This window comes from Orcinus orca, chromosome 1 (assembly GCF_937001465.1).
Source record: "Orcinus orca chromosome 1, mOrcOrc1.1, whole genome shotgun sequence".
Taxonomy (NCBI): domain Eukaryota; kingdom Metazoa; phylum Chordata; class Mammalia; order Artiodactyla; family Delphinidae; genus Orcinus; species Orcinus orca.
In genome coordinates, this window is record NC_064559.1 from 17,900,497 (window position 1) to 17,928,130 (window position 27,634).

A 27,634-nucleotide genomic window follows, 5' to 3' on the forward strand; every position below is an offset into this window, starting at 1 on the left:
GGTTTATTAAATTTTAACTCAAAACAACTGGGCTCCATTTAAGATGTAAAATAATTTAAGTACTTACTGCAGGCAACCTTCATGCTTTTGAGCCATCGCTCAGAGGTTTCATTCTTTTACGAAGATGTCAATTGTCAACATAAAAATGCATCACTGGCAATGTAATGGTTTAAGATTCAAACTGAAATGAAAATTCCTGCCTGAGGAAAGCACTATCCTCCAACTAAGGTGGTCTTCACTTTCTTCAGAAGTGGGCAAACTTAGGAGCAGCACAGGGAGGCCGCGGCGGGTAGCACACTTTGATCAATTTCACAGCCGAGGCTCCTTTTCTCCCCATCCTATCTGAGGGTATTCATCACATCGCCAATACTACATGCAAAACACTAAATATCATCTGATCTGAGAGCTGCCACTGCTGCTGATACACTGAAATCTTTCTGTCTTGAGCAAACTTACAAAGTCGCTGGGGGAAAAAAAGATCATCCATGATTCTAGTCCTTTAGCGAAGGACCTCAAGGATGAGATTTTCCATCCTATTCCATCAATGTGTAGTCTTGGCCCTTGGGATGAAGCGTTTGCTCTTTTGTTATGTGGGATTGCCAAATTGCTTCTCAAAAAGGCAAGCCTTAGAGTGAACACTCCATTGAATGAGTGGATGGCCTAACGTGCAAAACTTGATTTTCAGTGAAATTTTGACAGCTAGGGCTTGTGTGCCCCAAATCTTAACAGGCTCAAGTCTTGAAATATACTTCGATAAATTTTCTCATTCTGATGGTTTAAAAAAACCCAAAATGAATCTGAGGTGGCTTTCTGAGGGAAAATGAGGAGGAAAGTCAAGTTTGGAGTTATGAAATGCCCCGACAAAACTTAAGGCTTTTTTGCATGAAAGTGAGATACTAGGATTCTAATTAAATTAGGTTGAACCACATGAAATGGCCATTTTTCTAGGTCAGGGGATGGTCAACTATAAGCAATTTTGTGTGATTCCACGTAATAATGGAATTTATTCCTATACTGTCCATATCCCATAAACAAATTGAAAGCAAAAACTATATTTTTAATTTTAGGGTGGGCTGTGTCCAATTATGAAAGACACATGAATTCTGTCTGCAATTATAGCCAGTATATTACAGTATCATTTTTTGACAACTACTTTTTTCTTTAACACCGGTAGAGAGTTCCCAAGAACACAGTCTTAGACACACTGAAAAAGTGTGCGTTTATCTGGCTTCTCACCTGTTGTAGCCAAGCTGCTTCTGAGCATCCCTGTAAATTTCTCACCTGCTGAGGGAGAGTATGGCACAAACAACTGAGTTGGGCTCGAGGACTGACCCTCCGAAACAGCACGTTGCTCAGGGTAAATAGTTGGAAAGCAAATTGGGAAGAAGATGCCAACACCTCAACTATGGCATCCCCACATCCATTCATTAACAGAACGTTAGTTGGCTAGTTAGCGCTTTGCGTGCTTCCCCCCAGAGAAGTATTAAAACTGTGCTCCATTAAATTTATGCCCCGTTGTGGGTTAGGCAGATGTGCAGCTCCCCGAGTGTCGGCAGTGGAGCCCATGATGCTTTATTGGCTGTGGCAGGCAGGAAAGGTGCTTCAGGAGATGTAATAAAATGATCCCAGAGTCTTCATTTGACCCCCTCAGATGTGCAGCTCATCTTGGAGCCATGCTGTGCTGGCCAGTAGGAGCTCTCGGTGCCCACCAGCGGGAAGAATCCGGCTCCCAGAAAGGAAGGAAATTGACTCTTTAGGTGGGAGGGAGGGGCTCCGAGGCCACCGCTGGAAATGTCAGCAGAAAGTTCATCTTGACTTAGGGTCACATCAGGACCGGGTAAGTTTTTCTCACTCTGGGTAAGCATATGACAGCTTACATCTTGTTTCCGAGAGAGGGAGGGTGGGCCTCGTTTACTGGAACTTGATTGAGCGAATGCCTCCGACTGGTCCCACTGTCAGTCTTGGAGTTTTCCCTTAGTGGTGCATTTCCCCCCTGTCTGTGTCACTGAATTTGATTTATCACTGGTACTAAGATCAAAAAAGAATTCATTCCTTTTGATGTGTGCTATTAGGCACATGCAGTGCAGGAAGGGGACGGGGGAGAGCCGTCTTAGCATACAAGTCACTGTCCTGGTCACCCGGTGGCCACTGATGGCAGAATATATATTTTCTATCTCTGTTCATTTTGGATGTAGGATTCTATGAATAGAGAGGTGGAGCTATAGGATATTTTAAATTAATAATGAGGTTTGTTTCAGATACAGATTCTTTTGGTAAGGACACAGAGTGGCTAGAATCATCTGATTCTAGCAACCTTTTTTTCTTTCTTTCTTTCTTTCTTTTTACTGTATTGGCACTCATTTTACCAAAAGACATAAAAAGCCAAGGAATATAAATAAGCCAATGGGGTTCAGGCTTTCAAAAAAGAGCAGTCGGTTGCATTTACTGTTGGGTGGGAAATTGGGGACATCGGAGGCTTGTCTGCAAATGAGAGGAGAGATTTTGGTGGGGTCTGCTTCTCCAGTATTCACAACCCTGATCAGGCTTTGTTTCCAGCTCTGTCCAGTAGCTTTTGTCCGGCTTCTCAGTTTAGTGGGATTTGTCTGAGCAGCGTGAGCCCCGACCCATCAGCAGGCTGCTAGTCAGCAGCAGGTGTGAACAACATAAAACAGGATTAACGCTGAACCAAAGTGTGTACTAAAAACAGAACCCCTGCCTTGCTTTGAAAAAGGACGGCAGGACTGGGAGATAGAAGCCACTCTGGTCCTGTCCATTCTTTGTTTTCTAAACAGTGTTCAAGGGCTATGCAAATAATTCTGTTTAGGTGCCCAGGAGGCATGCTAGGGTTCCAGGGCTCATTCTCTCCCTCTCTCTCTCTCTCTCTCTCTCTGTTTTTAAACTGTAAACGCAAAACTTATGTTGACACTTCTTCTCAGACTTTCAGAGAGGAAAACAAAACAGAACAAAAGTGGTCTGTGTAAATCTTGAACCAGGGTTACAGGTGAATTTTGCAAACATACTGCCTTTACTTCAAATTTAAAGTCGATAGTCATTCAGGGTGCTGTATTTCCCACCTTTTAAAAATATTGTTGGTTGGTTTATTCTAAGATATTTTTTGTGTTTAATTATGTGACTTATTGTATACTTTCACCTAGGTAGGTAAACCACAAATAAATAAAATAAGTAATTTCATTAGAGATTATAACCACTATGCCCACAATTTTTTTTTTTTTTCAATCAGCACTACCTACATAGGGGCAAGAAAGCTGGCAAAAAAAAGATCATAGTTAACATAGGGGACTGCATGAGTTTAACCAATTGGGCATTGCATTGAATTTATGGCATTTGAATCACTTTATTGATATGTCGTTTAGGAAAGAGAAGGGTTGCCTCTAAATATGTTTTTCTTTAAATTATGCTAATTCTAGTATATACTGTATATCAGGCTAAAATTTAGATATCTATCTTTTCTCTATTAGGTTTAGACTAACTTGCATTTTGAAACTTTAAGACAGTCACATCCAGAAAGACATCTGAAATAAAGGAAATAACAATTAAATCAGTTACAGAAATTGTATTTTACACACACACACACACACACACACATACACACAAATACAGACACACACAGGTACTAACTCTTCTTTAAACACAGGCAAAGCAAATGTAGGGTTTTTTGTGTATGTATATAATAGTATGACACTAATTTCTGATACTCCAGAAGTATGTTCAAATATAGATATTTATATAAGGTGGATGTGTTTGAGAATATCATATAGACTTTCTAAAAGAATAATTTTGCAATGTCAGAAATCAAAATTCTAATTATCATTCATTTTCAGCAGCATCTTATACCATATATTACCTGTATTGTCTTTTATATCCAGGGCTTAAACTGTAATTACCCACTCATTCCTTCACCCTTTGCTTATACTTTACTCTTTTTTAATTTTTCAAATGGCAGGTTTTTTTTAGCTGAGACTTTGCTACTACTTATATTTTAGAAGTAATCTTTTTTTTTTTAGAAGTAATCTTGCCTGCCAGTTTAACTGTGGCAATCTGAACACACATCTACATCATTATAAAATATATAAATGCTAAAAATTATATTTAATTTTACAGTTACTATCTTTAAATGTTCATTTATTACCGTTTGCCTTTTAATATGTTTCTAAGAAATGTCCAGTCCCTTCTGTTTAGTAGTATTAAGTACCTTTGGTTATGTACATTAATTGGGTTGTGGGCAAATAGCTTAATGAGAGTTAATGAAATCAAGTTTAGAAGATACCAGTTTAAAATTGATTTTTGAAGTGAATTTTTTATAACCAACTCTCTGGCGTCCAATTGATTACTTATAGTAACTTCTCACGTTGCATCAACATGATTACATGCATTCCTCTGCAATTTTTTAAATCATTAAAGTAATCAATATTTAGTGCATTAAACTGCATTTTCTTGATCATTCATTCCAAAATATTTGACTGTGTGCAGGCCCTGTCCTGGGCACGAAGATCCTGAAATAAATGATAAAAATATAAAATGATCTTGAGTGCATTAAAAAAACACTCTAAAATGGGACTTTATATACTTAAGTTTTCAATTTATACTTGGGTCAACCTTCAGGAAATGATCTCAGGAATTTAGGTAGCAGAGGTTTTACATAAAACTTAAGCAAGTTGGAGCTTCCATTCTGATTTTCTGATTTGGGACTTCTAGAGCTGACAGGAAGTTAAGCCCCCAAGAACACAATTAGAAATGGTACATTTAGATCCCAAATATTGCAAAAGTGTGATTGGGGGTCTTAGAGCAGTCAAGTCTGGTCCTGCCTGCTTCCTTGTGAAGCCTTCGAAGATTTGATCCCGGAAATGGCCATTACATCTTAAAATGCTCTAAATGACTTGTGTGTGGTTTGTTTCTTAGACTGGAAATGAAAGGGGGAAAATGCTTTAAAAGATCAGGTAAGAAAAGATATTTCCGAGGTCGTAGGAAAAGGAAGGGGGATGTATGTGAACTCTAGAAGGTTAGTGTAGTTTGAGGGAAAGGTGTGCATTAGTAAATTCATTCTAATCAAAGTAAATGACTATTGAAAGGTAATTTTTCTGAGGAAACCTTGCCCTTAATCTTGAGATAATCTCACAGCTACTGTCTTTGTCCAACAGTCCTGCAAAACTACCCAATGCTCTTCCCCAAAGCCTGGGATTTCAATTTGCCCGAGGACTCGATGATGGAATTCAAAGCCGTTTTCTGTCTTTGCAGCCTCTTTTCAATGAATGCATTTTATTCAAGTGTTTTATTTATTTATTTTTTGGAAGATACAGCTTGGTTTGCTTCAGGTCATTAAAATGATGCTCTGTCGCAGTTTTGGATGTTTATAATTAGATGATCAGTGAAGTTAGGTAATAAGATTTATATTGGCATCAGTTAAGTTTATAGAAAGATTAAAATCATGGTGTCATGGTACCATTACCAATCTGAATATGCCAGAAATAACTCAGGAGAATTTTTGTCAAGTGTTTATACTCAATTAAAATTTATACGACATGTTACCGAGTGATCGTCTCATGATAGCTTGGCACCGTGAGGTTGCAAACTTCCAATTTCAAGTGATATGCATTGCAGTTTTTGTCTTCCAGTCCTATAGAATTATGAACTTCGGAAGGGAAATGCTGTGCTTTTTGGAAATGACACTAGAAATATGAGACAAAGAACTGTCTCAAACTTGGGCACAGGGGATATTTTCTGCAACACTGAAAAGCTAGAAAAATGCAGTTTTTCTCTCCACTCACTAGACGCAAAGGGCAGCTTACCTTTATACAAATGCATTGCAGACATGAGCTGAATCATCTCACCTGTGTTTTCCCTTCATTTGTGTTTTTTTGCAAAGTATCTATGAGAATACATTTCTCCCTCCTAGTTTTCCTGACTTTTCCCGTATCCATCCCCTTGAATCCTCTTTTCTTCACTTTCTATTAAGCCGAGGTGGAATTTTCAAACGGACGCGTCCTTCTTTATGCATAGGGCCAAAATGCACTGCCAAAGCTTCACGGTAGTCTTCAAAAACCCACTAACAAAGCAACAGCGTAAAGTATCCGGGGTTGCTGGAGGTGGAGGGGCAGGGAGGAGGGCAGCTGGTAATTTACGGTTCCTCTAGGAATGCTTGTAGAGGGCTTGCCAGTGCCCCACTTCCACCCCACCCCCAAACTGCACACCGCTCAGTGTTCAGAGGATGATAATGTACCTGGAAAGAAAGGCGGCCCGTGCCGAAGCAAGCAGCATCAGACAGGGCGTCCTGCCAACTGCCTCACCTGCTGCATCCATGAGTCCATCTGGTGACTGCAGTAGCTCATTGTAGGCCTCTTCCGAGGAACATTCGGGCTGAAAAGCAGGCAGTGTGAATTATTTAGGTAGCTAGTGTAAATCCATAGAGGGAAAGGAAAGGAGGGGCAGGGGAAGAATCTGCAAAAACCTCATGCTCCCTTAGCCCTGGGTGCTTTGGAATGCTCAAAGGAACGCAGAAAAGCATTTGATTTGCATAGAGATAGAGATGTATAGATCATTGTGCAGATTACAAACCCATGAATTTTATCTAGATTTGGATAGCAGTGCTCAGCCTGTTTTGCACTGAAAATATGGCCAGCTTCGGGTAGGGAACCTTTGGGGACTTGACAAGATAAGTGAAACTGATAAAATGTAATATTTTTAGGCATTGATTTAACAGAAATAAAACAACTCTATGTCCTTTCTGAAACTGTTGATTTTGTTCGTGGTGGGCGGGGGCAGGCGGGGATAATGCATTTGACTTTTTAGTGAATTGTGATTTATACATATTGGGTTCTTTTTTTTCTACTAGATAAAAACAAGTAGAAAAAAATTTAGGTTAATTTTATTTGTATAGGTGGCCGGTCAAAAATATTTTGGTTAGTTGCTGTATACAAAACCCTGTTATGGAATTCAACATATCCATTAATATATCCTAAATATGAAATGAAAGCCCTCAATCGTAGAAATCTTTGTAGGATTTTGTGTGTTTTGGGTCTAGATAAACCATATGGACAGGCATGTCCTCTAGGAATTACCTGATGAATGCAAAAACTGAATACTTAAAGAAATTGTAAACCGGACTTAAATAAGCCATTTATACTGAAATAAGCAAAGTTTTAACGAAATGGTTTTAAAAGACTTCCTGGTATCTAACAAGATAAACTTACCAGGCTGAAATTGTCATTGAAATCTAGGAAGAGCTAGTCTGTATGAAAATGATTTCTAAATCCTAAGTGAAGATTTAGAACTATGAATGGCATTAGTAGTATCCAGACTGAAACAAACTTCCTGTTTTCTTTCCTGAGAATCATTTAGGGGGTAATATAATTTGGGGGTAGGGGGTAGGAGCTTCATTTAAATTAATTTATGATTTTTTTATGCACTCCCCTCATTTTTACTGTATAGATTCTTACAGATACATGGATAATGTTATGTATTACATCTAACCTCTTTATGTTTTAAGGGACAAGCTTATGACAGAGCCATGAAAAAAAAGACCGTGTTTGTGAATAGCTCCCCTGGTTGTATCTGTCCAGAAAGGCATGTGGTGTTTGTGTTCTAGAATAGACTAGATTCTTTAGGGTTTCTTTACTCCATCCCACTTGACTCAATTCAGTTGCAAAGTAAATTTAATGGAGCTGTTTCTTTGAGCCAGTAAAGCTCTAGCCTTCACTTAAATAAGCAATGTCTATTTGGAGCGAAATATGTATGAAAATGAAACATACTGCTCATTCAAAATATAAGCAGCAGCCCAACTCATAGTTGTTCAAATAAAACACTTTTTATTTCAAGGAAATTTATTTATAACCAGTCACTTTCCAAAAAGTATTTGAGATGATTCCTTTTTATCTGCGTTTGAATCCATTTTCCAGGGCCAAATAAAATGAGCTATTTGTCGTAAGCCAAGTAACTCCATAAAATTTAAAGGCATTAAATAAAATTCAGGAGCATTAGACCATACCTGGTTTGTCCTCTCCCCTAATCTTTCTTCTTCTGCTCCACAGTTCTTCCTCTCACAGCCCAGCTCTCTCTCTCCCCAGCCCCACACTGAACAATACAGCATTCACCCCCAGCTTTGCATCATACCATTATAAAAATAAAGCCCCCTCCCCAAGATTATATTTTCCCAGAATTTGTAACTTTTTAAATTATCTTTTCCTGGAAGTAATCTGTTGCTCCTGGAGTTACTAGGATACTGTTGGCTGATGATTGAATGCCTACTCTTTTGACAGGCAAAGAAGGACAAAGTTGAGAGAGACATGAATTAATTAGAAATAACATGTACATGGTGATGGCAGTGGTTTAACTACAAGAGCAGGAGTTGACACAGTGTTTAATTGGCAACTTCAGGGAACGCTTATAGATATTTTAGGCTCCATCGATGTACAAAGTAATGAAATGTTTTAGAAAAACATTTAAATATCTATACAAGAACACAGGCTTTTTACATATTGCTTTAATTGCTTTTATTCACCCTGAGTGGCTGTTTGTTTTTTAAGTTTTGTTCTTATTTAAGACTTAAGGCATGAGGCTTCCTGAGCATTGTTTTATCTCCTTTTGTATTCTGAGGTTCGGGTGTTAGAACATCTCTGATCTCATCTGGACAGGGCCAGCTTTATGTTATCTTTGAATAATTTACATTCATACGATTTCATCAGATCATGTACCTGTGTCAGCTTTGCCTGGGATATGTAATAAGTTACTTTTCTTAAGATCATGAAAAAATGTATATTTGTTTTGATAGGAAGAGTTTAGAGTATGTTTATTTCCATAAAATGGCAATGGAAACTTAGTAAATGAACATGTACTTGGTCTAAACATCTCCTTTCAGCATTTTACAGATGTATTCTTTCATCTTCTCTCAGAAAATCCATAATCTGGATGTTAATTTTATTTTTATTTGATTGGCATCTTCACTGAAGGTGTTTTTTAAAGACATGAGCATCAACTGTTAAAGAAAGCTTATGTGCCCAAGTATTTGTCGGGAAATTTAAAAGAGAAATTTCATAATTTGTCAAGGAACTACCCAGAAGGATTTAATTAGAACCAAAAAATAAATAAATGTTAATAAAAGCCTTTGTGTAACACATGATGTATTTCAAAAGTAAATCTCCTTTTAGTGGTTATTCCTGAAATTTGCTATTGACAGTTTCGTCAAATCGGCTATAGTTATGGAAGGCTTAGCTGCTTGAAGTACTGCCCTCTAATAGCAGTTATGGTATTATTATATGGGATAAGTAGCAAATAGTAGCATCCAAGTTGCTTCTTAATAGCCTCCGTAAAAAACTTCATTACCCCATTCATAGGGAAGAAGAAGGATGTAGTAATAAATCACCAGTATTTTTACAGGCTCCTGAGTAGGGAGGTAAGGTGACCATTTGGGGTTTCCCCAAAGCAGAGCTAATAAATAGAATGGTATTTACATAAGCACTGAAGACAGTCAGCATGGCCTGTTCGTCTTTTGTTTTGGGGTATCACAACTGGCCCAGGCATGATGCCAGATTTCTTTATTTTCTTAAAATATAGATTAAACCTTGGTTGTATTTGATGTGAGAGAACCCGTGATGAGAGAGGAAACAGGTCTTCTGACGAGTGCAGACAGAAGGAGCATAATCTGTGCACACAGAGCGATGAAGCAGTTCAGAGAAATCTACCAGGCCCTTTCCTCTACTATTTCCTCATCTGGCAGAATGTCCTACTGTTCATCTCAGGATCAGAGTTTGAGAGCCATACTGAGTATAGGTTTTAAAAATAATGCATTTTATTTTCGAATGGAAGACACAGTGGTACAGACTGTGGGTTTGGAAGCCAAAGAAATTAATGCTCTTACTTAAAGTATGTCAAGTTTAATGATCTAATAAAATAGCATGCAAAAAAAAATGCTTGGTGAGAGTGGGCACTCAATAAATATTTCATGCCCCCTCCTACTTTGCTGTTAATAATGGGTTGTTAGAAGCACTAGAAGGAAAGTACAAAACTGAGATTTCACTTCTCAAAGCCAAATTAGCTTCTTACCTCAACCGACAAATTCTGAAGTCGAAATGAGTCATAATAAGGATTAGTCAGGGAAGCTTGAATTGAACCTATTTCTCCTGCATGTGTGACTCCTTATCAGTCTCCTACTACTTATAATTGCTGGATTCACTTTCTGAAATTAGCAGAGGGGAAAGCAAAGTAAAGACAGAAACCTAGCCCCTTGCATTTTTTCTTCCCTGCCTACAATGGCAGGGTAAGAATAGGACTATAAAAATATAGTATTTAATGATTATTATTAGAGGAAATGCAGAAATAAAACTATGAAGGAGTGAAGATAGATTCTAGCAGATTGTTGTGAGGTTAAAGATATTTGAAGAGGTCCTTTTGTCTTCAGTTTCTCCTATCTTTTAAACACTGCAATCTGGCTTCTGAAGTTAGAAGTCCCTAAAAGCCTTGTTACCAGTAGTCTGAGTGCCTAGCTCATAGTTATGAGAGAGAGAGAGAGAGAGAGAGAGAGAGAGAGAGAGAGAGAGAGAGAGTGTGTGTGTGTGTGTGTGTGTGTGTGTGTGTGTGTGTGTGTGTCTGGGAGGTAGTCTTTAATCTATTTCAGGTCAGTTTTCCTGAAGGAAGGGTTAAATCAACTGGTTGAGCTGATGATTTTACTCTCCTGTGGTGATATTTTATTTATATGTTAAAATGCTTGGAAAGTGATTAATTTGTCAGGGGAACATCATGTTCCTGTAAATTTGCTGAATATGTAATAAAATTGCCATAACATGGATGGGGAAAATGAAGATTTTTTTTAAAACCAAAATAGCCAAAGGGTCTTCCTATATTTCCATCAGTTTATATTTACTTGAATTTCTCCCTTTAAAAACAACAGCTTTGAAAGACTCCTAGCTTGAAGTTAAGGGAGACATCTGAGCTGGTGAGGTTAAAAAAAAAATAGTGGGGGGAGGAAGGTAATGGAAGAAGAGAGATGGAATGGTGGATTCTGCTGCCTGTTCTCTCTCCCTGGACCAACAATGACTGATACATCCATTAAATTTCAGCCCAGGCTGATTGACTGAGTGGATTTATATAAATTAAAAAATACAGGTCATATACCTTTTCTGATAGACTGTAAATGAGAAATAGGAATTCCTTTAAACCTCAAAGGAGGAAATCCATAGGCGAGGCTTTCGAGTCAATAAAGCACTACAGCATCAACTCTTCTTGCTGTGTTTGTACAATAAGTTTTAGTTAATAGACAAATATTATACCAGCCTTCCCCCTGACTTTTTCCAGCAAGAGGTAATTTGTAAACGAATCCACACAGTGTTGAAGATTTTCCAGCTTTTGTTGCAGTTTGAACTTGTGCTTTCCAGATGGGAAGGAGGCAGAAATCATCCCTTGCTCCGTTTTCTTGGTGTAACAACTGAAAATGGCATTAGTTCAGGAACAATGACTTTTATTCACAGTCATTCTCTCAGCGCCATGTCCATTTGTCCATTGGAATGAGCCACTTATCATGCTTCCAGGTTTTTCCTCTTTCAACATCAAGCGTTATGAAAGGAAAATTCCATTTTTTCCTGGCCCTCCATGACAGGCAGGCTGAAGACTGTGGTCATTTGGATGAAAAACATATCCATCACCACCAGCCGGCAGGTTATTATGATGTCTCCTTTGAATATATGAATTTCATACGCTGCCTGTTGGAAGTCTAAGAATGCCAACTTTTTAGATAAATAATTATCCCATTGGTGACGTACAGCATACTGTTGCCATATTTCTCACTTCTGCAGCATTCTTGCCCTTATCACCCATGACATAAATCTTTGGCTTTCATATTTAATGAAACGACTAGGGTGACAACCCCCTGTACTCAGTATAGTTAACCAATCATACGCCATCATTTGACTATCATTATTTGGTTTTTTTGCGGCAGGTGTTTTAGTAGACCGTTTAGTTTAAATTTGACAGCACATTTGATACAGCAGTGCAGGTAAATACGCAGATCACCTTATTTATGTGCTACATGTGATCTCAGCATACAGCCTTCAGCTTTGTGAGGTTCCGTGGATAGAAAGATGGATGAATGAATAAAGTTTCCAACTTCAGTCAGTGTTATTATCGGAGTCTGATAATCTGTCAGCTGAATTTTGGAGAGGGGGGAGAAATATGGACATGTGGGGGAAGCCTAGGACAGGAGTGACCATTTCTCAAGAGATCCATTTTTGCTAAACCTCAGTTCCCTGAGTCACCAGAATCTCTGGTTCTTTAGGAATGGAAGAGAGGTATCACTCCATCTCTCCTATAGAGGTTTCTGAAGTGATGAAACCAAACTCCTTACTCCATTTCCCATTTCTTGGATCTCCCCACCATCCAAGTTTATTTCTCACTGTGGACCCTAGTTTCCTTGTCTGTAAAATTCATGCCTATAACTGACCGTCAGTTAATGTGAGTTTTATGATTTTCCAGTAAACAAATAGGCCTAGATGTGAGTGTGGAGTTCACATGCAGACATAGATGCTCCAGAAGGAGTCTTGAAATCCTATACATCTTAACTAGTTAGCTACTAGGTAAGAGTGACTGAATGTTTCATGAGATGGACAGCACTAATTGTTCCCTTTTCCTGATTTCCCGCAATATTCCTTCCTGGACTTCGGATAAGAACAAGAACTAATCCTGCCCTGTCTGTTTGCCTTCTGGAAGATGGAAAGATGAGCTGTCGTAGGACAGCCTTGCCTTAGCAGCAAACAGAGGAGGCAGGGACTTGGGTTTCTGAGGGTGCGACCCAGCGGCTGCTGAGACTGAGAACCATTATGACGAATGCTGTGCATGGTTGATGTAACTGCAGAGAGACATTTCCTATGGTTCTTGCATGAAGACTATGCCTCTAGTTATAGGAATCACTTTTTTTTTTTTCCCCCAGAAGTGGTCATAATAGCTTTATCTACACTCTCTTGTCTTGTTCTTGTGGGGAGTGGCTAAGATGGTCCAATGTAGTTAAGCAGTTTCAGAAGTTACCTCTAACTTGATTTTCCCCCAGACCTGTGTTAGATTAGTTGTTATCCATGGGGAATCTGATTGGCGGAATGGGGTGGGGGGAATCGAACCTCATTATTTTCTTGCATAACTTCCATGCAGCCTTCATTCTTAGCATGGTATGTTGACCTCTGAAACACATCACATTTTCCTTGGAAAAACTTCATTATTATTTAGCGCCCACATCATTCTTGGCACATAGTAGATACTCACTAAAGTTTGTGAACTGATTCTTTTTTTTTTTTAACATCTTTATTGGAGTATAATTGCTTTACACTGGTGTGTTAGTTTCTGCTGTATAACAAAGTGAATCAGCCATACCTATACATATAACCCCATATCCCCTCCCTCTTGCGTCTCCCTCCCACCCTCCCTATCCCACCTCTCTAGGTGGTCACAAAGCACCAAGCTGATCTCCCTGTGCTATGCGGCTGCTTCCCACTAGCTATTTATTTGACATTTGGTAGTGTATATATGTCCATGCCACTCTCTCACTTCGTCCCAGCTTACCCTTCCCCCTCCCCGTGTCCTCAAGTCCATTCTCTACGTCTGCGTCTTTATTCCTGTCCTGCCCCTAGGTTCTTTAGAACCTTTTTTTTTTTAGATTCCATATATATGTGTTAGCACACGGTATTTGTTTGTAGATACTCACTAAAGTTTGTGAGCTTATTCATTTAAAGCTTTGCTATAAACAACTAGCATCACCTCTTAATCTCAGGTGCTGAGAAGTTAAGGAGCTCATTTTGGGTGATGGTGTGAGCTAATGTTGGTGAAAAATCAGTAAAAGTCAGAATGCATTATCAAAGTGTTCAAACAAATGTAACTCACAACAAATCCCCAAAGTTGAATAATTTTTTGTGGGAAGCCCAGGTAAGTATGGATTTATATTTCAAAACTGGGTTCAGATTTATGTTCAGAGTTATTCCAAAAGTAGTAACACTTTGGATTTGCATAACACTTTAAACTTTTCAGAGGTTTTCGTATTTATTTTTTCTTTTGGGTCTCAACATTCCTGTGCATTAGATAGTGTGGGCATTAATTAGTACCTGTATTTTAATTATTAGATAACTGAGACATAGCAAATTAATTAATGTATATTAATTATATGTATTGATACAGTTAATTAATGACAAAAGCTAATTGGCCAGGAAGTTCTACCTGGTATCTAGCTCCAGTTTTCCATGCTGTGAAATAAGTTTCTCCTTATTAGAAGGCTCTAAACCTGTCTCAATAAAATAATAATCATCCCTTCTATGGTATAATAATATAAATAATCTAGTATTTTCTAAGTTGCTAGTGATTTTGACTTTTCAACATTATTATCCTTTGTTCTTAGACATTTAAGGGAATGAGCTACTTTTTTTTTCCTTTTTGTTGTATCTTGGTCCCATCTTTGGGATTGTGGATTCAAATAGTCATCACAGATAGAGCGTAGCACTTAACTGAGTATACAGTTGTTTAAGAAAATTAAAGCATTGAAAAATAAAGTCCTTAGAAGATAGTAGTTATAGGTGTGATGACAGTTGGCATATTTAATTGGCTGCTATAAAGTATTGTTATTAAATCTTTGCAGTTCAGCATTTTGTAGCTCAGAGGACAGAATTTAGATATAGAAAATTCAAGTTCAAGTTCCGGTTCTATCACAGTTCTGTTTCCTCATCTGTAAAATGGAGAAAACACTTGTCTCACTTTCTGTCTTGAGAATCAGTGTGTGACTGTAACTCCTTTTCTCACTGTTAAAAAGAAAAAGAAAAAAAATCCCGATATCTTCTTGGGATATATGCAGTCATATCAATGTTTCTTAAGAACATTATCTTGAGAATTCACCATACTCTTTGAGAAGTGGCAGAATGGAGGACCATCTATGCCATCAGCTTCATGTCCTTGACTAACTGGTGTCTAGTGTCAGAGGTTTGGTATTTCAAGTTATGTCCCACACTTGTAAGCCAGACATAGAAAATTATTGTGATGAGGTTTATAACAAGGTTTATAAAGAATAATGATGGCTATAGTTGACATAATGCCTTGCAGTTCATTCATTTATTCATTCAACAAACGTCTATTAAGTGACAAATTCAAGGAGCTAATATGAGTTCAGCATAGTACAAAGTGCTGAGGATACAAAGTCAAATAGGCTGTAGCCCATGTCTTCAAGGAAAATGTTAATTAAAAAAAACCTTTTTTGACGTAATTGTACACTCACATGCAGTTGTATGAAATAATGCAGAGAAATGCTGTACTCTTCACCCAGTTTCTTTCAGTGGTAACCACTTGCATAATTATAGTATACAATATCACAACCAGGAAATTGACATTGATAGAGTCCACCGACCTTAGAACTTACAAGTTGCACATGCGTTTGTGCTTGTGTGTGTGAGTTGGTGTGTTTAGTTCTGTTACTGTATATGTAGATTCCTCTGTCCAGCGCCACAGTCAATATCAAGAACAGTTCCATCATAAGGTGTTCATTTGTTTTGATATTATACTTTATAAGCAATTATACTTCGTCAAAGACATTTTAGGTTGACCGATTCTCATGTATTATTTATGGATCACTGGGGGTGCAAAAACCTCTTTTGATGATGCTTACAATATCTATCTCCTCTTTTTCTCATTTTATTTGCTACCATCTTACTGCAGGCTTTTCTCATCATTTATCTTGCTGGATAGAATAGCTTCCTAGTTGGGCTTTAAACACTGTGAGTTCAGAGGTCTGGTCTATTTTATCAGGTTCTATGCCTGAAACATGATAGGGATGAATGAGTGAGTACATGGGCAGTGCTGCACTCAAAAGTGTGTTTAATGAAGGCACAAGTCGGGTTATGTCTTTTCTCCTTAGAAATCTTCAGTAACTTCCCATCTACAAAATAACATCTAATCTGCATACTATAGTATTTCAAACCTTCCACAGTGTGGCCCCAAACTACTTCCTGAACCCATAGCAAATTCCGGATCCCCTATAGCGTTCTGCAAAACTACCCCCTCCTTCATTCTCTGAGCCTCCCCTGCATTCGCCCACTTCTGGGTCATCCTCCTTCATCCTAAAACGGCCTTTCTCATTCTTTGCTCATTGATACCTTTCTGAACTCAGTGGCACCTTTGCAAATAATTTTTATTCACTCTTCCTATACTATGAGATACAGTTCCCATTTAACAGATTCAGCAACTGAGGTTTGTAGATAACATGTCAGCGCCCACAGTTAGTTGGCACTAAGTAATAACAATGTTGGTGAACTCAAAGCCGGGGCATCTAATTAAAACTCTTATAATCATTTCCTAGTTCACCCTGTAGGTTGTTTTGTTTTGTTTAAATCAAATGTCCTAGCAGGTTTACTTTGACCTAAGGAGATATAAAAATAGCTTTTTTGTGCTTCATGCTGTATCTCACAGATTCTCAAGATTGTGTGAACAACACTCTAATTTAGAAAATTTGTGCCCCAGTGTTTAAAGTTCACCGATTTTTGCGGATGTGAATTTATGGTTTCTTCCTTCATTCACCAGCCCGGGCACAGGAGAGACAGTGTGTTAAGTGCGGTTGTAGAAATAGGCTCACGGAATTATGGGAATATCTAGGGAAAGAGGTGTCAGGAAAGGCTCGCTGGACATGTTGAGGTTTTACTAATGAATAGGAAATGGCTTATTGTTAGGGGGACAGGGAAAGCGAGATGCATTTCAGAGAGAAGGGAAAGCTGGTTGGTAGGAGGAATTACAAGTTGGCAAGCATTGCATATATATGAGGTAAAAGGCGGGGAGAAGTGATATTTGGGGTCAGAGAGGATGGCCAGCCAGTGAGGGCAAGGTCCGGACTCCTTGGCTAAGGGGACTGGTTGTCGACATGTAGAGTGTTGTGGAGCCATTGAAAGAGAGAGATTGTAAGCTTGGCTAGATTTGTCTTCAGGAATGTGCACAGTTTTATTATTCTGCAGAATCCTCTTTTCAGGAACACATGAATTAGCTATATAATCATGTCATCTCTCCTTAGCGAAGTACTAAATGCTGTAACCTTCACGTGTATGAAAGTTAAAGGAGGGAAAGAAATGTGCTCTGTGATTTATTTCCTTTCCTGCTAAGGAACACCATGCCGTCTTCCTACTTGAGAAGTAGCTGGTAAATTGGTGACGAAATAATTTTTTAAGTTGATTGAAGTTACTCTGCAAGTTTTCTTTCCTGGAAGCTCCTTTAGAATTATACATTTCTTTTGAAATGTACCAACTCAGGTTTTATATATTGTACTTTTCCCCGACACATTTTTATTGGGTTTATACTGATATATAAATCATATTTTTAAAACTCAGGTGACTCTCCTCTTTTTCTGATTTCCACGTTTTAAATCCTGTTTCCGTATTCTGTCTCCCATAATATCTACATCCTTATTCCAAACACAAAACCAAAGCAAACCAAAAAAGTTTCAAAGCCCACTGTGAATTACTTACAATGACACATGACCACATCGCTGCTCACATATTGCCTATTTACTAAAGCCATTCTATCATGCGCCATGTTTGGATGAAGAAAATGAGGAATGAAGTCAGGTTTGCTTTCTTTACTTCCCAAATATGCACATGGATGCACGGAATTATTTGGTGTTTACAGTAACACATATTTCATGTTTTTAAAAACAGAATACAGAGGGGTGTTTATCATTCAGATCAGTAGAATATTATTCACTATGGGCCTAACCTTGATTTCAGCCTTTGTCCCATTAATAGGTTAGAAAAAGGTCTGGCCTCAGAGATGGAAAGCTGGAATTTGGACTGAGTTTGGCCTCTAATTCTGGGTGTCCTTGAATAAGTCATCTGTCTCTCTTCCCTGATCCCCTGGGTCCTTGTGTGTAAATCAGAAGTACAGCTAGATGTTGATGAAGAATTTTCTAGGTCTGGCTATTTAAGACCTGGTACAAGGCATAGGAATCGATAGAAACTTCTAGTAATATAAAGTTATTATGTTTAACTTTTTTTGGCAGGGGCCGCATCGAGTGGCTTGTGGAATCTTAGTTCCCTGGCCAGGGATTGAACCCAGGCCCTCAGCAGTGAGAGTGCGGAGTCCTAGTCACTGGACCGCCAGGGAACTCCCATTATGTTTAAACTTACTGTTCAAAATTTTCTCTTTAGATCAATTTTATCAATAAAATTCACGTATAACAAAACACATATTTTCCATGCATGGTTAGATGAGTTTTGACAAAAGTGATCCGTATAACACATACAAAAATATGGTTTAGACATAAGTATAAACAAGGTAGAAAGTGTTAGGGCTTCCCTGGTGGCGCAGTGGTTGAGAGTCTGCCTGCCGAGGCAGGGGACACGGGTTTGTGCCCCGGTCCGGGAAGATCACACGTGCCGCTGAGCGGCTGGGCCCGTGAGCCATGGCCGCTGAGCCTGCGCGTCCAGAGCCTGTGCTCCGCAACGGGAGAGGCCACAACAGTGAGAGGCCCACGTACCACAAAAAAAAAAAAAAAGTGTTAAGGGGAAAAATTTCCTTAATGTCTCCCTCTAGCCATTCCCCACCCCTTGGTCCAGACAACCACTGGTGATTTCTGTCCCTACAGATTAGTTTTGCCTGTTTTAGATCTTCACATAAACAGAATCTTGGAGTGAGCACTCTTTTGTACCTACCTAGTTTTTGCTCACCAGAGTATCTCTGATATTGTATGTGGATGATCACAGTTTGTTTCATTTTTATTGTTGACCAGGATATATATACACACACACACATATACACACACACACACACAAACGTATGTACATACATATGTATAATTTTATAATTCCATTATGTGATAGTTTGTTTTTCTATTCATCAATGATGGATATTTGATTTGTTTTCAGCTTAGGGCCATTATGAATAAGTGCTGATACACATTTGTGTATCGTTCTTTTTGTGGACATATGTTTTCATTCTTAGTAAATATCTAAGAGTGAATTGTTGTGACGTAGTAAGTATCCATTTAATTTCATAAGAAACTTCCAAACTGTTTTTCTAAAAATGTTGGACCATTTTATACCCTGCCAGCCATGTATGCGAGTTCTGGTTGCACCACACCCTCACCAGCATTTGGTGTTGTCAGTGTTGGGAATGTTAGCCATTTTTAGGAGTGTGAAGAAAACAAAATTTTCTCTTTAATTTGCAGTTGTAATAGAAACTCTAAAAATTATATAGTACAAATTACTGTGTATGATTTAGGGATATCAGAATTAGCATATTGCTTAATGAATATTGAAAATATTAAGTGTTATTTTATATTTTACCATTTTTAGAATCTCTAATCACTGATATGTGTGTATGACACCCACTGATGTTTCTATAGCACATGTATATATATATATGCTCATGTGTGTGTATAAGCATATTTATTCTCATCTCCAGTTTTCTTGTTTGTTACAATGTCCTGAACGATTTCTCTTCTTTCATAATCTACCATGTCTCTTAAAAAGCAGGCTCTTATTATTGCTAATAGTTGAAAATATCTGTCTACCTAGTTAGTCAGAGGATTATATCAGTAAAATGAGAGATTCTTTCCTGAAAATGTACATCTTTATATAACAGATTTAGGATTATTAAAATTGGGTATAAAGATACTACTAGTTCGGTGACGGACTTCACAAGTTAAAGTCTTTTCTACAGAAAAATGTATTTATGGGTGATAATCATGCCTATCGTGAAAATAAATATTTTGATCATAACCTCTCCAGTGACTTACTGACATTGAGGGGTTGATATCCTGTAACCCAGCTAGTGTTCTGTGTGGCTGGGTTAGAGATCAAAAGGGTAATGCTTCTAATGTTCATAGAAGAATTAGGTAGTGAGCTAGTTGACTAAACGTGTAATCAAAACTTCTCATCCTAGGGTTCAAACGATGGCTTTTCTCATTTTGTAATGTATGCCTGTAGATCTTTATGTACTATTGCCTTTAGAGATAACAGATTTTCACAGAGTTAGAAAGCAATAAAATACACTTAGCAGTAAATCTTTACTGAGTGTAGTTTAATCTTTCTCTGATGCAGAAAGCACTTTATAATTTTATAGCCCCACAGCTTCATTATTGTGAATGCCAGTTATTATGTTGGCTAAGAGAAGAAGTGATGTTGAATCAAAACTATGTGCTAATAGAATCTCGGACTGGGAGAGATGGATGTGTGTTTACCTATATACATCCCTTTATTTTAAATTATATATGATTTTTTTCCATTCTCATTTCCTCCTAGGTTTCCCCCCAGCTTCCCCTCCCCGCCCCTGCCCAGTCTTCTCTACTTTTTCTGAATTTATACATCACTCTCAGTTTCCTTAACAAAAATACAGTTTCAGGCTTTCTCTATGTGAAAACCATGACAAAGTGATTTTATAGCCAGTTCTGAAAGTGACTAAACTTGACAATTGTATTTTATGACAACCTCTGCTTTCATGTCCCCGGCCTACTTTTATATCACCATTTTTTTTTTATCCCAAATATGAACAGTTTCATATCTCTGCATTGGTTGAAAACAAATCCCTTTACCAGGAAGACATTTTAATGGAGAAGAGTATGCTTCACTTAAGTCACCAGAGCCATTACACCTTAACTCTGTAATATTCAATTTCTCACTCACCAAGAACCAAAGCCTTTTTTTTTTTTTTTTTGGTGGTGGTTTGTGTTCCTAGGGGTTGGGGAAGAATTAGTATTATGGAACTAAACCAGATTAGGGGGGAATGTGAATTAGATTTGGTAACAGATGGTGCTGTGGAAATTAAAGGTTCTTTGCGAATGGAAGCGACAGCAGCTTGTTTCTGTTCTCTCAGTGTCTCCTTTCGTGCACTTGATAGACGCGTATAAATCACAACAATCCTGTCTTGACAGCCAATTTCGAGAATTTGATCTGGTTAAAGACATGACTTTCGTGCTCCACTCCCCAAAACCTGCTTCTACTTTATTTTTACACAGCACCTTGTCATATTTAGAAAAGCAGACTCACCTGCCTCTCCTTAATGAAATTTTTCATAATTACAGTTTTAGCTGTTTAGTGTTAATTAATTTTCCATTCAGCCTGAATTTTCATAATATCTCTGAGGGATTTTTCCTTCTCTTTATTTCCCCACCGTTTTTACTCATGCCTATGCTTTTGTTGTTTCTAAAGATGCTTTTCACTGTCAGAAGTTATCAGAGGCACTATCTGAGAATCCTAATTACCAAAATCATTATTTGGAAAGAGAAAGGCTTTCATGGGAAGTAGTAAAGTTATCAAATCAGAAACATTTTTAGAGGTATCGGAAGCAGTCACCCAAAGAGCAGTTATTTCAACAAAATTGCACGAAAAGGTGAGTGACAAGGCTTTTTTTTTTTTCTTTTTGGCTGATAAGAGCTGCAGAAATGTCTGCTCCATCAGCTAAAATAAACCCCACCAAGTAAATCATGTGACCACAATGTGGCCGAACCAGTTTGCGTCTGTGTTGACCTGGTGAGGATCTAGGAAATGTGAATTAAAGTTCAGAGAATCTAAATGAGAGACTAGAAATTCCAAACACATTGGGTGGACTCTTTACAGCCAGGCCCTCAGGTCTGACCAGCTCGGGAGAAAAGAACTAAAATTGCCTCTGACACATCCACGTGGCATTTGGGCACACAACCTATCAAGGAAAAGGAAATAGAAGAGAGGAGGAAAAAAAATCACTCCAGAAACAAAGATTCTTTGAGCGAGCAACTAACAGTTGGTAGAAATGCAGCTTCCTACTGGCAGTCAAATCAAATGTAGTGACAACTCAAGGACTCCCCGCTGCTTGCTGACAGCGTGGTGTCACACACGGGGACAAACATTCACTTAAACACTGATTGCAGAGAATTGCCCATTCCGCCAACACCTCCCACCAAAAACGTCATGAGCAAAAAGAGAGCCATTTCTAGGAAGAAACCAAGAGTTCTGCTCCCTGGATCCCACCAGATGATCATGGCACTATTTGGCCTTTGGTCACCCGCTGGGAAGTATTCCTCAGTTGACTGTAGTTGCTGTGGTTGCATTGTTATGTAGCAGGTTGTTGGCTACGTACTTTTTCTTTCTCCTGAAGCACGTACGTGCGCGCGCGCGCACACACACACACACACGCACGCGCGCACGCACGCACGCGCGCACGCCCTAACCGTGAAGCTTGCCTAAGTGCAGTAGCAGCCAAGGAAACAAAAGGAAGTTCGGGAAGTGTGCTTTCATGCAGTAGCCCTTGCTCTCAGTCTCACCTGAGTCACAAGCCAGCATGGGTTTTATTTGAGTAAAATCTTGGGTTGGCCAAAAAGTTCGTTTGGGTTTTTTCAGGCCAACCCAGTATAATTTTTTTTTTTTAATGGCAGCAGTTATTTTAGAAAGCACGTGGGCTCATCCTGCCATTTGACAAGGCAGGATGAGGGTCAGAGTGCGGTAGAGACCTGCCTCCGGTCACACAGCACTGAGTCCCCAGCTGGAACCACAGCGCTCCTCCCTCTAGCGCTGTAAGAAGACACAGTTTGCTGAGAAATGAAGGAGAAGGCAGACAAGGTGTGGGAACCCTGGTGTCCTACTTTTTTTTTTTTTTTTTGCAGTACGCGGGCCTCTCACTGTTGTGGCCTCTCCCGTTGCGGTGCACAGGCTCCGGACGCGCAGGCTCAGTGGCCATGGCTCACGGGCCCAGCCGCTCCGCGGCATGTGGGATCTTCCCGGACCGGGGCACGAACCCGCGTCCCCAGCATTGGCAGGCGGACCCTCAACCACTGTGTCACCAGGGAAGCCCTGTCCTACTCAGAATTGAGACTAAGATTCAGAAATTTTTCTCTGCACGTTTATCTTTGGACCTTTGAATGACAGACCACAAGCGAGTCCTTCCGATCTGAAATCTTGGCCTCTCGGTGGCTTCTATTGTCTTTGCTGGATGGTGTCTCACTGCTGAATAATCTCTTTTACAAAACCCATAATGCTGCAGAACAAATCCTTCGTCATTTCCATGGCTTGAATTAAATATATGCATATATATATGTTATTTTTCATTGCCTGCAAGTAGTGGCTTGGGTGTTTAAGCTTCACCTTCTCTTCAGGCAACTAGCTCAATGAAATGTTTTCTTTTAAAGAAAGAAGACAGAAGAAGGAGTCTTAGGATTAATAATTAGCTGATTTCCCCTCCCCCACACCTCCCCCCAACTCTCCTACTTCAGCTGAACAACACCTAATACCAACAGAATATCATGGTAACCTCTGCTATCATAGATCACCCCCAGACCAGCTGCTTTTGCATCCAGATGTTAACTACTGCAAACTAAGCTATTAAGTTAAAAGTATAAATATAGTTTAACAGCTGTCCAACAGGGGAAGATGTGGTTTCTTATCTGGTGGTACTATGAATCTCCCTCTAACATAGAAATGTTCCAAAATGCTCGAAGCATTTTATTTATGCTTATTTATTTCAACAGTGATTCCTCCTCAGCATCTCAGCTTTCTCCCCACTGTGATTCACCCAGTTTCCAGGAGTGTTTCAGAGTTCCACTCCAGAGGAACTGGCCTGTCTCTATGGAGGCAGCTGGCTTATTGGTCATTGTAATTGCTTTTGCAAAACATTTTCTTAATGAGTAAAGGGTGACATCAGTATTATGATCTCAATATCCTTACATCAACTCTTGATAGCATTCTTATTTCCTCTTCCAGTGTAGCAAAGAGAATAGGAAAGGGAGATTCAGGCAGCCTGAGTTTTCATTGACCTGCATTTGATTTGTGAACTCCATCACTGGAGTGTGTGTGTAAAGCATCTATATTCGATTTTTAATTTGTAAAGATCAGTGCATAGACTTTCTATGAGTTGAATGTCTGTTTATTTCTGCTCTAGCGAGATGCCTTTAGAAGGTCTTCGTTTAGCTGTCAGTCCCCCCGCTGTTGTGTCGGCTTTTTCTCTTCCGTGTGCTCCTTGACTGCTTGAAAACAGAATTGTCTGAACACAAGCAAACTTTATTGATCCATATTTCTGTTTGAAAGACCAGAGATTTGTAGAAGGAGGAGACTATTTCTTTTCTCTAGAAAGCTTACTGCGGAGGAGGTCTGCTCATGGCATAGTAAATCTCTAAGACTGAATAAATGTACATTCAGCATATATCCTAAGCTTCATTTTGATGATTTATCTTAGGTAGTTTTTTTTTACCCCATACTAACCTTTTTTTTCTGGCAGCGTCCCCACCTTGTGCCCAGGGCTGTTTCACTCTACCCTGGAGATAGTGATCCGGTCAATACTTGGGCATATCCTACATCAAGATGTAGAGCACGTGATTCTAAAGCCCTTCTGGGCCTCTGGCTTTTGGTCCCAGGGGAGTAACTTGTGTAAGGAAAGAACGCTCCTTAGGGATTGGAGATAAAATGCTTGTTTTGCATCCCTTGTGCATCTGAGTTGCTGACTAGACAGTTCTTGACGTTGTCTTCTAATATCCATAGGTGTCCTGGACTTGGGCAGTTGTGGGGATATAGTTAATTAAGCTGCATTAAGGCAAATATACACACTTGTTAAAACACTTAATTTGCCTCAGTAATATTGATTACATGGCAGAAGTTTGTTTAAACTGAATGGTATTTTTTTCCCCTACTGCTACAGTCCTTGCATGCAATCTGTGTAATAGCTAATAGCCATCATCAGTTAAATATCATGTTAGTTGTAAAGTAATGTCATAAGAATTGATTTGGACTTGGCAGTGGAGGAGAGCTCTCCCTTCAAAGCCAATGTAGGTGATTAGCCAGAGTTTTAAGCAGAATCATGGTTCATATAAACTGTGTATATTTTATAGACTTATAGCTGCTCTATATTACATGAGAGCCCATTATATTAAAGAAAAGCTCAGACAGTTAATTATGCAAAACATCATGTATGCAATTACCCAGTATTATTATGCATTTAACAGTCTTATTGATTTGCCAGTAGCTCGCTTACTGTATTTAGAGCTATAACCAAGGGATGTGCACCCCCAGATTGACATAGGTCCAAGGAAACAAGCTAAGGAAGAATTACACTAGTAAACGCTCCTGCATCAGATCAAATCCTTCAATACAGAAACTGTCAACAACTGTAATGAGCAACACATTGTGATATCACAGGACCATTTCTTTTCCCATTAATAAAGTTTATCAACCAGGAAGCATCAGAAATCACCTGGTAATGCAAACGGAAGCAATTGCAATTGCCAACGTCTAAAATAGTCTGGGTAACTTAACAAGGCACTGGGCAGTGGCCTCTGGCTGGAATGGCACAGTAAGAAAGGATGCGGGTACTTCCTAACCCATACACTTAGAACACAGTGTGAACAGTGCACTTCTCTTTGCTGAAAAGGAATGGAATCCATTTCTCTTCCTTTGTTTTAGGAACAACAGCAGGAGGAAAGGCACAAGGTTTTATAGGTCTTTCTCTATATCCGATTGGATGGCCAACCATCCTGGGTTGTCTGGACTAAGGAAGTCCCAGGACATGAGATTTCAGTGATTAAATCAGGATAGTCGACTAACCTAATTTCAGAGCAAAATGGAACACTGGAGCCCTAAAAGCAGATAGGGTTTCAGCAAGGTCCTTCCTGGTCATGGTTTAGCCCTAGGTATGAAATTATAATCCTGGGGTGCTTTCAGCGACTGGCCAGAAATGAGTTCCAAGTGTCCTGTTTTTATTTGTCCTAAACTTCTTTGCTTAGTGTAGCACACGTGGCCCTTGACAGAATTGGGAGAGCGTTCAGCTTACACAGAGGCTCCAATTTGTTACTTGAAGGAGCTGGTCCCTGCTTCCCACACAACTTAGTTACATCTCTTGTCAACATCTCAAGCGTCAGCTTTGTGGGGAGCTGTTTGCTTACTCTGGTTCTTGACAGTAAGTTGCAAAGTGTCTTTTAGACTGTACGCACAAGTTATTTGTTCAAAGAATCAAGAAGCGGTATCACTAAATCACTGTGATCATGTTATGCAGACCTCTGTTCCATTAGATGGGCCTCCACGTTTATTAAAGAAGACCTAAAGTAATATCTAAGCGTGTGTGCATATGTGTGCATGTGTTTTCATCTTTCTGGCGTGTGGGTCAGGATTTACGATTCCTTCTTTACAATTAATGGTCTCCTTCTGTTAGGTTAACCAGGCAGACCTGAAGATATTTCTTATTAAAAGAAAAAATCCTCTCTCTTCCTTCCCCAACTAAGCCAGTGTACCTTAATGCAATGATGATATGTTAGACCCAGCAGTTGTCAAAGCAGCGTATTACTGTGATGCCATAATGACACCCTGTCTCTGTAAAGTAGTCATGTTTTCTCAAATCACACGTTGCACCGTTGATTTCTGACATGACACTTCATTCGGTTGCTTTCTCTGTCTTCAGCATCACCATTCTTTGACAATAGCAGCTGGTGCCCATTTTGTTACTAAGTGATTCACATTTTGCCACTTTACGAGAGTGCAATTAGTTGAAGCAGGAGAGAAAAAAAAAGAAGCTCATTGTAAAGTGGCGTGCTTGGAGTTGTAACTCAGACTGCCAGCAGAGCTGCTGGGGTCGTGAGCTTTGAAGCCTGGGCCTCGGGGAGCTGCTGCCTTAGTCTCGGAGGTTTTCTTCTAAAAGCATTAAAACAAAACCCCAAACCTGTAGGCTAATAAAAGCTTCTTATTTTTTGAAACAAAAATACTTAAATATTCAATCTGGTGATTTCGGCAGGTAGAAAACCGACCAATCCTTATAGCTTCATTCCTATTTTGGATAGGTTAAGTTATGAGCAGTAGGACTTTTGATAACCTTCCTTTCCAACCCTGAAGTTCCCTGATTCAGTGAGAGAACTAAGGAGTCTGTCTTCTTATTTCTCTCTCTCTCTCTCCTCATATTTGTAAACTCGCAGGTTTGCTGGCTCCATTGTTGTTATGTAAAAATTTGAGATATAAATTGATAAAGTGTTTGGAATTTATAATGATGATGGGTACCTTTTCTGGCCCTTAAGGATGACAAGGAAGAAAATAAACTAGTGAATTGTTTAGTTGTCATTTATTTAGCCTATTTCGGTGTCTGTCACTGAAATATAGGTATAATAAAATTTCAAAAAATCTTGCTTTGGTGTTAAAATCAGGAAGGCCAAAGAAGACCTGTACACATGTGTTGCACTGATGCACCACTTTTTTTAGGAGGGAAATAAAGTAGCAAATGAACTCAGGTTTGGTATAAAATTCAACAGGTGAAATGCAGCTGCGTATTACGAACTTTTATTGGGTTGGCCAAAACGTTTGTTCGGGTTTAGGTGAAACTAAAAGACACATTTTTAACTTTCACGAAGAACTGTTGAACAACGTATTCACTAACCGAATGAATGTTTTGGGCAACCCAATAGTTTGGTGAAAGGATTAATAATATTTAATCATATATAAGCCTATGGAACGTAGGCTTAAGTCCCTTCTGGGAAATGTAGACCACTCTGGACACCTACACATTGCCCAGAAATTCACAGCAGTTCACTCATAGTCACACGTTTACCTGGATCTAGGTAGCCTCTCTGAAAACAAGCTTGATAATTATAATATGAATGGAATATTAACTTACAGATGATCTTGTTTTCCCCTCCAGCAGCAACTTTAATTGATTCTTATTCTTTTTGTCTGTCACTTTCTCCCTA

The 27,634-nt window shown here is 39.0% G+C and overlaps 1 protein-coding gene across 4 annotated transcripts in view; it reads left to right on the plus strand.

Moving 5' to 3' along the window:
- The window catches only part of ESRRG (estrogen related receptor gamma), a 598,949-nt gene that overhangs the window by 394,632 nt on the left and 176,683 nt on the right, over window positions 1-27,634 (plus strand). The gene's annotated exons all lie outside the window — the stretch shown is intronic.